The 15,036-nt window shown below is 44.3% G+C and overlaps 1 protein-coding gene across 2 annotated transcripts in view; it reads left to right on the forward strand.

Annotated features, from left to right (window-relative positions):
- The window catches only part of LOC110978520 (transcription factor AP-2-epsilon-like), a 163,558-nt gene that overhangs the window by 20,653 nt on the left and 127,869 nt on the right, over positions 1-15,036 (forward strand). For both annotated transcript variants that reach the window (XM_087148396.1, XM_087148395.1), the window contains exon 2: positions 2,177-2,409. The gene's annotated coding sequence lies outside the window, so the exon portion shown is untranslated. The remainder of the gene's footprint in view (positions 1-2,176; positions 2,410-15,036) is intronic.

Consider the following 15,036-nt stretch of genomic DNA (forward strand, 5'->3'; position numbering starts at 1 on the left):
CCAAACCCAATTAGAATCACAACTGAAATACCTGCATATATGGATACCTCTGGGACAAATTTAACTTCATTTTTTGGGTGTAGTTTTTCCTAGCCATGTACATGTAGTTAGGTACCGGACGAAATAAATACATTAGGAGAAATTATTCTGCGTCGACCGGAGCGGGAGGGCTATACTTTGGCGCCATTCCCTCGCAACCAAATCAAATTATTGATCTTGATTTGACTATGTATGCGTCTTTCCCCTGAAAGTTCCCTCCCAGTCATTCCTGTCTCCGAGAGACAAAAGCCAAGCAAATGAGAGATGACCCAGGATGATGTTTTTCTCCCTTCGTCTCCTCCGAGAGTGAGCGCCATCAATTGAAGACGAGGCCTAACAAGAAAAATCGAGGATACACCACCGGGGGGAAGGGTGGTGTCTTCTCAATAAGACAGGGAAACACGAGGAGGGAAGTCAAGATACTTACCTGTCCGCCCCGTGTTCTTTTTTTTGCCTCTCTTGGTCTGGGAGGCACCGAGGCCTCCGTTAATTTTAGCCGGCCTTCTCGGCTGTCCTTGGACCAGAGGCCGGGGTGAGACGCTCTACAATAACGGGGATGTCTTGGTTGCCGTCTTAATGAAGACGACTCGTGTTGTAAAATACCCCGCGTGGACGCACCGGATACTACCGGATCGTGTATCGCTTACAACTTGGCACGGCATTTCTAGTGCAACAGGGAAACCTCTTTTTTCAATAGCAGTTCTTGGCATCTTTTTGGAAGGAATACGCCTGCATGATTACAGATTGGAGAAGTTTGAAACTTGCTTGTTCAGACATAATGTAAGGGTCGTCTTGACCGCTAATTTTAGTTTTACTTCACATGATAATCTTGGAATGGGTGATCCAAAACCCACAGAGAATCAATCTCCTTTCCAAGATAAAAAGTTTCTATAGTTAGTCGGTCATGCGTGGAATTCTTCCAATAAAGTAGCCTCCCCCACTTCAGGATTTTTGCCTCAAGCCACTTTGAGTTCTGTAATCACGCATTTTCCACCATCTATATGCCGGCATGTTTCCAACGGAGTAAATTTGAGTTCATCATGATCCAAATAATTTTCTCTTGTAGCTGAAAAATTGACGATGTAATTCCTTTTTTTGGGTCGAAACTTTGAATGATTTACTGATGAATGCTTCTTATTATGTTGAGATTCTTCTTACACTACTCGTACGTGACTTGTTCCACGCGGTTGTTAGTCTGCCTTTGTGCACTTTTGCTGAGGCATGCCTTCAGAAAATACCTTTATCCAAGGTCTATGTAGCTTTTTGTATTCGTCACTTACCTGTCAAATCTTTCATACGTGATATAGTTTCATCATTAGTATGCTTGAATTATGTTATACAGTGTTCTGCACTGTGCTATCCTAATGGCAGTACATGGATGTAAAATGTTACATGTATAATTTGCAAAAATGGATCTTGTTTGAGATGTTGTTTTGGTTTTTTAAACCCTTATATTCGCCATTAAAAAAATGAACACCTTAAACTCGTTCCACTAATTCACCAAGAGCTTATTGACACAAATCCATCTCAGCTCTCATAATTGATCGGCGGGCGAGCTCAGAGGCGAAAGAAAGGAGAGAGAGAGAGAGAGAACAGCGCGGGAAAACAATTTGCCATAAATATGCACATTCACGCATCGCCTTGGCAACTCGCTGCGGGCAACGGGTGCAGGCGTGCCCCGTCACACCTATCTCGTGCCCTGGTCATGGATACACTGGCCCAGCATATCGGGTCCGAATTACGGCGTAAGTTCCCCTTAAACAGCCTGGGTGTTGTGCACTTCTCACGGCTGAGTTCTTCGTCCCCGCGAAAATCCTGACGAAGTCATGAATCCAGCGCTTTTTTTTTTTACTTAGTTGGCCTTAAACACACGACAGCGTATGTTTCAACACTCTTTTCGCTCACACTCACAGGAAATGTCTGGCGCCCTGAAATCAACCCATCCTAAACTTTTGAATGTGATCATCGGGGCCAGCTTAGTTCTTTTATACTATAAGGCTCCCTTAGTGTGGTCTTCTTCAAGATGAAAATAAACCAGGTCACATAATTTGTTCAAGTAAAGGCTTTTGTAGTTACATGGAATATGTAATACCAAAAAGTCATGGTAATTTTTCCCCATTATCTTGTGTCTTTCCAGTTCCTACCAGGACCAAGGGGTGGAAACAAAACTTTCCAATTCAAAGTTTTGATCCAATGTGCGCGCCGGTCGGGATCAAGTGTCTCTCCCCGCAGCCTCAAATCTGATTAGAAAGTTGAAGCGCGCCCTCTACCAATCGATAATTTCCAAGCCGTTGGTGCAGGGCTCTGGTGATCCATAGACGTTGGGAGCCCCGACAGCTGACAGGACCACACGTGGTTTAGCCGCTGAAGGTAAGTTCCTCCAAAGAAAAGATAGAGAGAGAGAAAAAAAACCGAGAGATGTGAACAAACAAGAATTGTTTGCATAGGATGACTGGAAAAATCCGCAACAAAACACTCTGAATCTCGGGTGAAAACAAGGAAAATATCCTGTGTGAATTTTCGAGCCATCTACACCGCAGGGCTTAGCTCCAGTTTTGCGGGATAGTTTTGATATTCCAAGATTAAACGTAGCTAAACAAAAAAAACCCTTACGATCTGCCGTTAAGTTAGGCCTTAGAAATTTTTTTGTATCAAATACCAGCATAGGCAGCTGAGTTACATTAATTTCTTGAGTTACTATTGGAGTCCATTCGTCTTTTGTTAGTTATTCTTTACAATGATCCAACTTAAGGGTCCTCTGAGAGCAATAAAATCCATTTTATGCGCATTCATTTGATATCGAAAGTAATTTCCGAACGTGTACAGGATAAAAGGCGAGGCTCACAGAGCTGCACTTGTGCTACATAGTTTCTCCTTACATGTCGGTTCGCGCTGTACACCACCAGACCCCGAGCTGATGTAGCGAGTTTTTTTTTCGTGTGTGCAGCGCTGTTTGCTTTGGCCCCCTCGTACACTGATCTTCCATTGAAGGGGCCCGTCTCGATTACAGGCCGGCCAGCGACGGCAAACATCAGACCCGCGCTCCCCTTCGACTGCCCGCTGGGAGGGCGAGGCCCGGTAAAGGGCACACTGCGACGGTGGTGGTGCCTGGCCCGTGCCGGCCCGGACCTGCCCGGCTCCGTTGTCATGCAGAATGTGCATTGCTGGTGTCTCTCCTAGCCTTCTTTTTCAAGGATTAATTTGGGTGCCCTTCTCAGTTACCTGTTTCTTATGGTTTCCTTTTCTTTCGACTTCCATTTTGCTTGAGTCGAGTTGACTGTTGAATAGTGGATATTTAAAAAAAAAGAAGCCAAATCGTACCCAGAAACTTTACCCATCGGTCGCACGGTTTCATTTGGAGTAGCGTTGGGTAAGTTTGAAGAAGCGGCTCAGTGAGTATCTGGGTCTATTCTGTGAAATATTGCCTTCCTTTGTCGAGCACTACTAAGGCCCCTGTTTTACGCTAAACTCACTTGCGTGAGCGATGCTTTTTGTGACCGACAAAACAAGATGAGTTTATTCAGCAAGTTGTCTGCGTTTTTGACGTCCATAATTTGGGTAGGCCGAGTAATCATGTTGTTGTTCCTGTTTTTGCATCCTTTCAACGAAAATACGGACCGATTTCCCGTCACAGGAGGAAACTGTAGGCCCCCGATGTTTATAAAGTTGCCCTGTTCAAAACCAAGCCTCGAGTATCCGGCATTTTCAGTGGGTAGTGCCATCTTCGTGTGGGTTTAGGGACAACATGGCAAACGATGTTTACCCAAGTTGTTGCCATAGACAAAGCTCTGGTTGATGGCAACGCTTAGCTTCCTCGTGGTATTGTTGATGTGAGTGTTATTGTATGTAATGATGGTGACGATGATCCCAAAATTCTAATTTCCAAATGCTCGACAAGTATTGGAATGCAAGTATGATTATATGCAAGAAAAATGAGACGTCCATGGATTTTTTTTGGCGACCGATATGCCTCCACTGAGTCATACTGTGTCAGTTCTCTCTGACACAAGTGAAGATGATTCCGAATGACTCAAATACATTGTTGACATTAGCAGGTTTGTTAAGCACATTGTTTTGTTTTTACACTCACGTCAATTCCGTGTCACCAATGCAAGACAATGTTTCTCAGAAATGTTTGTGGTTTTTTGGAGTTGGAAAATGTTTCAGAATGACACGGTCGAACTGGCCAATCGTCAATTGTGGATTCGTCACGACACCAGCAAAACACTGGAAAGTTCGTGTATACCTGTGCCGAGCGTCCAGGACAAAAATAAATCTTTTCTCGTTCATCCCAAACCAAAAGCCACAGTGCGACCTTTTAGAAGAATCACTTCATCACCCAACTTTGAGTCTGCTTCCTTTGATCAAATCAACTTGAAGAGAAATAACTCCTTTGTTCCCGCATGGAGGATTACTAGCTTTTTTTCTGACCAGAGGAGAGTAGTGGAAAGCGACGTTTAAGTTTTAACGAGAAAGCCTCCTAACGTTAAGCAGGACGTTGTGGGTTCGAATCCCAACCGAGCAAGCTGATGATTTTGTGGCATCTCTTGGACACTGATACAGACTACAATGTGAACATACCTCTACGTCGATGTGAGCGCAAAATCTTGTATAAAAATTAACATCAAAACGTAAAATTAAAATATGGGAAAATTTCAATTCGACCAAACTTTACCCAATCAAAATGTTCACCTTAAATTAGCTGATAAAGAACAACATCCAAACACAAGAATGATTTAAGAGCTCAACCGTTTTACTTTTTTTGTCTTCAAATTCATATTTTTTGTTTGCGTCTCCGATGCGATCCATAACTCGCCTTTCTTTTCGTGAATTTTGAATTCTGAAATAAGGAATAATCTCGGTCAAGTCGCAATTTGGCCAGCTCGGGCCGACTCCGGAAGGTTCTGGAAAGTAGGCCACGCGACAATAGCCTGAGCGGGCAATGTCAGTCACCTCGGAGCCGGCGATCGCACAGAAAGATCCCCGGCGAAAGAGGCTAGGCCTCCGAGAAGAAGGGGAAAGAAGGAAGGGGGGGGTAAAACGAAAGCTGGGAGGCCGTTCACATTTCACGAGCTAGCGATTTTAATCGCTCCTGACAGAATGCCGCGAGTGAACTCTGGCAGCCTCACAACGGTCGAGCGGCCACCGAGTCCCAACACCCGCCGTAATAACACCAGGGTTTGTGTGATACCTAGGTGAACTGTGCATCAAAAGAAATTTTTTTTTGGTGAGATTTTTTTTGTAGCTGTGCTGACTGAGCTCTTGAAGACCAAGCAAGGAGAAGTAGGGGGAGAGGGTTTAGCCAGAGAATATTAATCCCCAAATGTTTGGTGTGAGCAGCTTGGGACTGATTGGGTCCAGTCGTGGTCTCGATTTTTACAATTAAGCAATCCCATCAAAAGAACAGTAATTTTAGCGAGACAATTCAAAAGGCAATCTCATGGTCCTGGCTGGACGGAGCTTGAGAGAGAGAGAGAGAGAGAGAGAGAGAGAGAGAGAGAGAGAGAGAGAGAGAGAGAGAGAGAGAGAGAAAGAGAGAGAGAGAGAGAGAGAGAGAGAGAGAGAGAGAGAGAGAGAGAGAGAGAGAGAGAGAGAGAGAGAGAGAGAGAGAGAGAGAGAGAAATAATCTGTTTTTGCCTGGTGAGTTTGTGATATCGGAGCAGGCGAAGGGGCCAGTTGGATTCTGCTCACCGTCCGTTACGCGCGGTCGATGCTCAGTTTCCTCTTCGGATCGTCTCACAGTTCATACTCGGTGGACTCTTTACAAGGAGCAGCAGTGGCCGCCCACCTGGCCCCGGCTGATAACGCGCCGTGCGAGCACACGCGCATTGTCATCTCCTATCTCCCTGTCAGCCCACATTACGTCTGCCGGTTGCGTCTACACAATGCTCGGTCGCCCTTACCCGTGTGTTAACACACCGCGGGCTGCCTCCTATGCCAACTACTCAAGACAAACTCAGCCCTGCGTCCAGCTTCCCTTGCAGCAGACTTGCCTCAGAGCTCCCTGGCAAATCCAAGAGGAAAAAAGAAAGAAATATATCCGAAGCTCTGAGCCGGTAAAACTGGGCTAAATTCCTGGTGACTGGTCTGCATGCAGTCCGTCTTCTTTCGCCTCCGAGAATCGGCAAGGTTTTCAGTGGGTTAGACCTTTTTTCCCCTTCATCCTCCATGGGAAGTTGGTTAACTGTCGTCTTGAAGAGATGCTGTTCACCAGCAGGCACGATCCATCGAGAGGGGGTGCATAGCAGTTTTCCCCCTCGATGTTGTTTACCGTCCGAGGGCTAAGATGACTTGGTTTTCATTCGGGGAGGACAGCGCAGAAAAAAAAAAAAAACTAGGAGAGTTTGAGACATGGAAATCACTGTCAGAAAATGTCTATCGGGAAATGAAGATTTCTTAGCCCGGGAAATCCGGCAGGCGAGATTGGATCGGTGTCGGCTGGGTTGAGGAGAATCTTATGCCAGGGGAGTATTCCTGAGACTTGGCTACGGTGAGAACCGGATAGGGGACGGAAAAAAAGGAGCACTCTTGTCAAATCCCTGACTGATTGTGTCCCAGCCAAGTGGGAACTGTTCCCGAAGTCGACTTTTGCCATTTGGTCGACTGCATAATCTTCAAAAGGAGGCAATTTTCAGAAGTGTATTCGGTTACCAGTATCACACTAATGTTATCAGGGAGCCGTGATTTCTACGCAGATTTGCAAAAATAAGATTCATCATGAATAATCAAAATCATCCTTTTATAATCCATAAAACCTAACTGATTTCCTAGATCCTGATACTCTTTGCCTCACGTAGCAATAAAAAAGATGTTAAAAATGACAATGTCTTGAATCCCAACGAACAGACCTACAACCTTCACATCAATGAATTATTAATCCGAGTACAGTATCTCCATTCATTTCCTCATATAAGCCCTTTCTCTCTTTCTAATATACCGTTTGGTGGAGTAAGATGGAATTGGCTTAATAAATATCGAATCTCGCGGTCACTCTGTGGTCTTAACTTGAACGACTCCACGGTGGTAAAGACGCAGAATCCCCCTCAGCGGTATTGTAAATCATACAAAAAAAGGACGGCGATTTCATTACAGTGGGGCTCCGATAATATCGCACACATCAAGAACCGCATTATTGAGCTCAAGCTACGCATGAAAGATTCAACTTGGAATTAAAAAAAGAGGGGGGGGGGAGTTGATCACACATCAAAAAAGGAGTTTTTATCGCATTTCGATTGAGGTCATGAACCTCAGAAGCTGTGGCGATTTTTTTTTTCGTGGTGCCTTTTTTGGCTGTGAGAAGCGTTGGATATGTCAACTTCTCTTCTCGGAACATGTTTCTTTGTCATAGTCGTTCAGCTGTCGCTTCCTTGTCATAGTCGGTCATCTGCATGTCGCCGTCATTGCTTTTGTTTTCCTCATGACAACTCTATTCATATCAGTGTATACTTTGGTCCGATCCTGTATATGGGGAAACGTCATATAGCGAAAAAGGCTCTCCAATAGCTGACGCAAAGACAAACTGTGGAGTACAGGTTCACGAGATCTAACATTGTCTGTTCTTTGGCAGTGCAGAAGTCGTACTTGGAACTGAATTTGATGATCAGTGTAAGGCAACGTTTGTGCGATATACATAATACGTCAGGTTTTAAATCGATCTGACAAATATCAATTCCATTCCGTGACATCTTTTTTTTCTCCTTCTTTTCTGGCTCATTGAGGGGGGATGTGCGAGACTGCCACGCTTAGCCGGTCGGCACAAGGCATGGGTGTGCTCGTGCAGTGTGTTTCACTACTCTGAGATTGTCGCACAAATCCGGAGGAGGAAAAAAAATATATATGCTGGAGGATTTGTGCGAGCGAGGACAGACGACACAAATTATCGCCGTGTTTGGGTTCCCTCTGCCAAACACGAGCGACGTTGCTCGCAGGAGCTCGCTAGGTTTTTTTTTTTTGTCGCCGAATAGCTAGCCAGAGACCCCCTGTACAGCAGCTCTGTAGACGCGCGGCGCGGGACAAGACAACCCCGCGATGGCTTCGGGTCGCCTGGGCCAAATGATCGCCATATCTCGCCGGTCGCGGGTTCTCCTAACACAATTTCCCAACACCCCGACCCACGATTTGTTTCATTATTTCCATTTACCACGGAAACAGAAAAATATACATAACTGCTTGAGGAGTGTTGGCGATTGCAACCGATATGTGCTTTTTCCTCGAATACGGATGCAAGGTATGACGTAGATCAGCTCACACTCCCGGAATCGGCGGAGATAACCGCGCCACCGACCCTAGTCGGTGCCCTGATTAAACCTGACGATCTCGGGAGAAACTCCGGTGCGGACCTTTCCCTCCGTCCCGGTCCCCCCTCCGTCGAACGTGGCTAATTTTAAATCCCCTCGTGGTTTGTCTGGTCTCCAATCTGCTGTTTGCTCGGCCGACGGGCAAGCCCTCCTCAGAGGCACTGGAAGACATTTGAATGGAGGCACGCCACTCTTGGAGCCGTGCGACGACAAACAAGTCCTGAAAATTGCTAAGTCTAATTTCCTTCGCATACTTGGGAATTGGGTGACTTTTATTGATGTTTCCCTTCTGGTTAAGAGGAACTAAGCAGAAGTCGCGCTTAAAATGTGACAATTATTTTAAGGCTGCAGAAGATTTGTGCCAACTCTCAAAGACAGCCCGGAGCATTCTACGATTTTTTTTAAAGAAACTGGATTCACAATCGAAGTTAAAATCGTAAATTCCTCAAAGAATTGTAGTTTAGAGCACTCAAAATAATTAAATTCCTAATTTATCGCCAGCCCGAAAGTATGGACAGAAAATGCGCAGGACGCACCTTTGGCTGTTCGCCTCCGTTGGATGAATTTAGCAACCATTTCAGGATATCTTTATACTGTGCATGAAAGTCGCCATCTCAGACAATGCTCACTTGCCATCCAAATGTCTCCGAGGTACGCTTTCCTGTTTCTGTCCCCTCTCGGGCATGGGGGTCACGTGATTAGCGTTAGCCATGTGGAGTTGTGTGAGCGGTCCCCTAGGACTTACATGAGATATCTTAATCGCAAAGTTACTTTTGTTTTTCAATGCCGAGTGCCTTTGCAGACAAATCCATGAGAGACTCCAACCCCGAAGTGATTCAGTCATAAATTTTGGACTTTTGTCGTCGCAACGAAACAAAAAGCGTGTATCTCTTTCCTGCGTGCAATGCGTCAGGTCTCCTCTGGCAATTATCTGGCTACCTCTTTCCTTGCTTCGGAAGCGTAACACCGCCATCATAAATACCTCTGTTTCCAGCCATGATTGTATTGGTATATTTTACCGAGTCAACCTTACAAGTATCTCTCTTTGTCGTTCTGTCTCATGCTGTCTTCCTCGCAAAGCAAATGTATACTTAGCTTTGAACAGTGATTTTTAAACGACATTTATTTATAAATATATATTTATATTTATTTCCCGTGTTTAATTGGCCTGGTTGACGAATTCAGCCCCATTACTGGTCATGCGCTCGCTTGGTTAGCGTCAAAATGACGTGGACAAATAACGAAGGCATAATAATGGGACTGATGAGACTAAATAGGTACCGTTTTTCAGGGAAACAAACAAATAGGTTCTTGTATTCACAATCCCCGCCTTGATCTAATATTGCTCTTAATATTTTTAACCACCGTTGCCTTTCTTAGCATGGACATGGCTGATGGTAAAGCCTGTTCGTTTTGTTTGTTGGTTTTGAGGTTCGACTTTACGAAATTAAAATTTAAGTTTTCTGGCTGTCTATTAGTTACGAGTCGCGAGACATCTTGATTCCTGAAACATCCTTAGCGATGGATCGCACGGCTGAAAGCTCCCTGCGCGATCGGAGACCTTCCAAACCCAGCCCTGTCCCCGCTGGCTCCCCGTAAACCCTCCTTAACTTCTCTTCCCTCTTCTCGTGGGCGTCTGGTTAACACATTTTTGCTCGCGTGCTGCCGGGGCCTCCCTCCCCTTAAAAAGTCACCCCTGTCCCCCCTTCCTCCCTCCAACTCCGCTCCGTGATGGATGAGGTCTCTATCCCGTCTGGGCAGCGGCAGATAAGCCACTCGTCTCTCCCTGGGACTCCAAGTTATTTTGGCGTAACGAGCTGCGAATTTCGGCGGTCTTCTTTGAAGTGTTGAGCTGGTGTTGCGGGCGAGGAAGGCCTGCATCTTATGGATGCGGTGTTCTCGAGCATTCGGCTTATGTCTCGCTGGTGGCCGAGTGACTCAACTGGTGTTCACTTTTTCCCCCAAACAAATATCTCCAACCAAATCCGTACATTTTAATTCTGCCACACGGAAACCAGGTTTGTCTTCACCTATTTGCATTAATGTTCCTGCTTAAAAGCTACTGTAAAAACTCTGGTTTACTGTACAACACGTATCATACCATCGAGCAGCTATTATTGATAGGCGTTTAAGTCAAAGTCTTCCGAACAAATTTTCTGGGTTCACTTCCTTTGAGTCATCCTTTGTGCATGTTTAAAATCAAGACAAATCAACAAATAACATTAAAAAAACTGCTCAAAGTCGAACAGCTGTAACCAACAAATTTCTTCGTTTTTCTCACGAGTTTTGCTTTTTTATGCTTTCTTTGTGTTTATTTTCTGGTGGAGGGGTTGTCATGGTGTCGAAATGGACTAATTCTTCCCGTTTCCTTTCAATTCAAACAGCTGTCAATCTTTGTTACCTGCCTGTGACTTGTTACCTGTTTAAGACAAATTAGCACTAAAGTGCAAATAATGTTATAAAGTCTTAGGCGTGGGAGTTCAGGATGTCCTTTGTATGTGGCTTCCAGTGTTATCGTTTTGTACCGGATCTTGCACTGAAAATGTCCACCGCCATCTTGGGCATTACGTCTGATCGATGCTGAATCTTAAATTGCTCTGCTTTCTGTAATCTTCAAATTAATTTTCCTATATTTAGCATTGTTCTGTGAGTGATGGAATTCTTCGAGAGGTCGCAATATATTTTTGCCGCGTTTTCCGTGAGGAACGTGGGAAAATTAACGAGACTTTCTTTCCTATATATGAGTACCTAACTGAAATCAATTTCCCTTTTGGTGGTAGGTGTTTTCCTTCATTTCTGATGTGTTAACTGTTTACAGAAGTGCTTGTTTTCTTCAAGTTAAACAGACATCAATGACGGCTATTTGCATTCCAATTTCATTTAAAAGTCAGTCCAAACATTTGAGTAAGACTACTACACGGATTAGTGGAATTTAAAAGTGACAGTAAATGAGCTCATTAAATCCCCCTCTCAAAATGAACCAGATTACTGTTGTGATGATACTCAACTCGGAAGGACTCCAAACCGTTCTGCGATTTTGCCGCCAAAACCGCACGATGCATCACGGCCGAGCGTACAGGGAGCTTTTCATTTCCCGCGTGGTTTGGCCGCACAGTCGCGGCCTGTTAGCTGAAAACTGCAACGATAATGGATGAGACCCTTCGCCAAGACACCCGACTGATAAAACTGATCCGTCTCTACTCGATGATGGATGACCCGTCTCGGACCTGAACCCCCCCTGCAAAGCAGACGGAGCGTGACAACAGAGCCGATCCACCTGGGGAATTCTGCACCTTTTTTGCGGTAGGGATTCCGGCTTGCGACACGCTCCGCTGATTTGCCCAATTTCAACTCACTTCTCTTGCCTCCCGCAATTTCGAAAGGAAGATCGCGAGGATAGTCAGATTTCCATAATTCAATTTCGATTTCTATTTCAGAGAATAATAGCGTTGTATAATTTAAACAAAACACATCACTGACGACATGGCCGATTAGGTCACAGCCATTTTTCATCTTAAGGTTGTTCATCTGCATGACCTTTTATGAGATCGAAGATTTAGTTAGGTACAAATCCAATCCAATTGAAGTACATCAAGCGATATCACATCAGTTACTTGTGACGAAGACAGCCTTTGCACTTGAGAGGGGAGCTTTTCGCATAAAAACGTTGTCATTTCTTGTAGAGGTCTCTTTTCCTTTTAAAAACACGAGAATTGATAATAGTTCTTTTGTATAGTTTATTTAGACACTGGAAGGCACCACTTGAAACAGTCGGTGAATAGTGCATGAAGTAGAGAATTTTTGTACACTGAGCATGGATATGCAGCCATTTTGTTCGAACGCCGAGGATTAAACTTTACGTCTCTCTTCGCAAGACATCAGACGAGCCAAGCGGTATCATTATTACCCAATGCCCTACACTTCAAAGCAACCTGGAGCCCACGAACTCAGAAAAAAAAAAGAAGTCAGAAAGTATGTCCCGAAGTTTTGAACGTACTTGCTGAAAAAGTGTCATCATGTCCTTTTGCGATAGTCATTTCCAAATTCCAATGCACCGTCTTTGCTCTTCTTCCTTCGTAATTTTCTTCTGAAAGCTGAAGTAAGTCACCACAGCCGCAGTTTACGACGAGCCCCGTATCAGTCTGGAATGAGTAAGGCCAGCCACGCAATTGAACCCGGTCTCTTCTTTCTTCACCGTCACGCTCCACTGCCCGTCAATTTCCACTTTGTCTCTCGGGCATGTTTCGAGTAGACATACATTTCCTTCGCCCGGTTTCGGGTCAGTTATGATCTTATTGTCAACCCGCTTCCCTTTCCACTCACAAGATATTTTTATTTTCTTGTTAAGATTTTTTTTTTTTAGTCTTGTCCTTAACCCCATCCCTGCCAGTTTTTTCTTCCCTAATAGCCGCTGAAAAAGGTCTGGTGACCAGGTTGACGCGGGTGACCATCGTATCGGCTTGTCAAGTCGGGGCTCTGGCGGCTGAAACCCGGTTGATTCACCCAATTGAGTGCCGGATACACGGCCTGACATGGCCTCGTCCGGTAACCTGACGTGCCTCAGTGCCAGATCAGCGTTACTTGGAGAGGGTTAATCTGTCCCAGACCTCTCCCTTTACAGATTTAGTATGGAGGAAAGCTACTTCTGTAGTAAAAGCAGCCTTCTTAGACAAAAAAATGGAAGCAGATTGATGAATGATTTGGTGATATGTTCTCGTCTAAACCTCCGAAACTGTGACTTAAAATTTTCAACGCTGAACGTTTTCGCAAGTTAAAAAAACCTAAAACAAACAAAACCGCAACAAAAAAAATACAAGAACATGCTTATATCAAATTGATACAAGTTTTTGTTGGTGAGCAAAGACCTTCGGGGAGTTGACGTTCGAGGCACCAGCAACAAGGCTGCTCAATCCCCGCCCCCCCAAAAAAAAACCAAACTGATATTTTACGGGGAAATCCCTTATTTGTGCGAGAGAAATCTGCTACTTTAACAATGCGAACCACGATTACTCGTTAGTTTCTGGTTCAACGATACATTAGATTCCATTTTCAATTCCCTGAGCTTAGTCCCTTTTTTTCATCTCGCAGTTACAGCTCTTCCTGACTTCGTGATTACGCCCCCGCATCTCCATCGCTAAAGACACTCACTTGTAATTGAATTAAACTTACAATCATTTGACTCCGTCGACCCTAATAACTAGGACGGTTAATTACTGCCTGGCTTTTTTTCGGGGGTAAACTCGCCACTTTCCTACCTTCGACTGATAGATGTATATATATATATAAATGCCCCTGGGTTAGCCTAGTATTTTCCCCGTCGATCTCGTGTCTCTTCTCTTTTCTTATTAAGCGAGTCCTCTGATTATACTTATGTATCCATTGGACAAGACTACGCATTAAGGACAGGTGGACACTGCGGAATCGATGCGTTCCCTCCAGTAAACCCATTTAGCATTCTCGGCCCAGGTCAAATCGAGGACGAGCGCAGGAAACCGAGAGAGAGAGAGAGAGAGAGAGAGAGAGCGGGGACAGAATTTCGCCCGCCAATTACTTCTCCGATAGTTGCAGAACCGATTCGAAACAAACGCGCACATTAAAAAAAAAATCAGCTCTGTTTTTGACCCCCTCTCCTTTCTGGTTGACCTCTGGTGACCTCTCGCAAGTTTCTTCTTTTTTTTTCCTCGTTAGCTTGTCCATATTTAACGCGGCCAGACATTTTATAATTTGCCGGCGATACGCTTGTTTGAGGGGAGTTCAGGTAGACGAGTAAAACTGCGGACAGATGAAAGGCAGGTGTTGCACGCGGACAATAGCCAGGCCACACCCCCTCAGGCGATTAGTCAAGCTAGGGGAAGAGGGTTTCGTTGATGGGAGGAGCTTCTTTTTTTGGGGGGGTGATGTCTAGTGAACATGGGTCTCTGTGTCTTAATGTGTAGTAGCAAGTCGACAATTTCTCACCATTGTGGTGCATACAGGCCCTAGACATAAACATGGCTGTTATTTGTCATCGGAAATCTGGATGTATTTCTTTGTGGAATCTTTCACCCAGTTTGTAAGGGATCCCTTTTAGTACAAAGCGAATAAAATACGTTCTCTACATTTTGAAAGCATGCTAACAGTTATTTCCCCAAATGTTGCTTATTTTACATCCATTAACGAAGGGTACATCGTCCCTTCTTTGCAAGTGCGTCTGTTTTGTACGTCTGATTTGTGTTGCATGCTGATACATAGGGTCTCCCCCCCTCAAAAAAAATCCAAAAGTAACATTGATTTTCCCCGAAAACCAGTGTCAGAATTTTTGTTTTTGGTATCAAATTAAAGCTAACAGTGTTTTCTATTTACACTGAAAATTTCATTTGAAGCTCATATTGTATTTAGGAGATAGTTTTAATTACGCATTACACCACTTATTTTTTGTTCTTTCCTGTGGACGTTTGTATGGTTTATCTTGCAATTTGTATGCAATCACTGAATTTATATCCCAAATTATCACACAGCTCTTTGGGTTCTTTTCTACCCTTGAATTTGTTTCTCCTTTTAACCTTTGTAAAACTGATGCTTATTTCAGGGAGTAATTTAAAAAAAAATAAATAATTGTGTAGTTTCAGAGTTTACTGAGTTTGTGTTAGGGCAACCAATCTCAGTTGAACCCGTGCGGTTTTCTCCAGTCGATATGCAAGGTACTAATCTTGTTTATCTC

The sequence above is a fragment of the Acanthaster planci genome, linkage group LG18, assembly GCF_054643075.1.
Source record: "Acanthaster planci isolate LZ-2023a linkage group LG18, COTS_SCS, whole genome shotgun sequence".
Classification (NCBI taxonomy): domain Eukaryota; kingdom Metazoa; phylum Echinodermata; class Asteroidea; order Valvatida; family Acanthasteridae; genus Acanthaster; species Acanthaster planci.